Source organism: Triturus cristatus, chromosome 3_1 (genome assembly GCF_964204655.1).
Source record: "Triturus cristatus chromosome 3_1, aTriCri1.1, whole genome shotgun sequence".
Classification (NCBI taxonomy): Eukaryota; Metazoa; Chordata; class Amphibia; order Caudata; family Salamandridae; genus Triturus; species Triturus cristatus.
Genome location: NC_140583.1, coordinates 375,658,051 through 375,658,808, shown reverse-complemented (window position 1 = coordinate 375,658,808; position 758 = coordinate 375,658,051).

The window sequence follows — 758 nt, the reverse complement described above, 5'->3', positions numbered from 1 at the left end:
AGGGAAGAGCCGGGCGGCTCCCCATCCCGCACGCCTCCCACCGAGAGGAGCCCCCGACCCGGTGCCCGACCGGCCCCTGGACCCAGCCAGGGCTCCCAGACCCAGAGGCACAGGGGAAACCTCCCCGGGCCCTCCGGACCCTGCCCCAGGCACCCTGCCACAAGGCAGGACCCAGGACAGAGCCTGGGGCAGGAAGGCCACCCTCCCCGGGGCCCCCAGGGGCTCGACCGGAGCTCCTGAACACAGATGAGCAAGGGGAGGCTCCCCGGGCACACCGGAACCCCGTCCCATGCCTTTGGCAGTGCCGCAGGCAATGGGATGGGGCCTGGGGCCAGAGACCCCTACCCGGGGCCTGGCCGGGCCCCTGGAACCAGCCGGGGCTCCCAGGCCTGGAGGTAAGGGGGAAGCCTCCCCGGGCCCTCCGGACCTCGTTCCGGGCACCCGGCCATGCGGCAGGACCCAGGACGGAGCCCGGGGTGGGAAGGCCGCCCTACCCGGGGCCCTCGGGGAACCCCGGCCAGAGGCACAGGGGAAGCCTCCCCAGGCCCGCCAGACCCCTTCTAGGGCACCCTGCCACGTGGCAGGACCCTGGACGGAGCCTGCAGCAACTTGTTCGGGCACACCTGCCACGCGGCACTACCCAGGACGGAGCCTGGGGTGGGGAGGCCGCCCTCCCAGGGGCCCTTGGACCCAGCCCAGCAGGTGGGAGGCCTGCCGGATCTCATCTGGGGCAGCCTGCCACGCGATAGGCCCCAGGA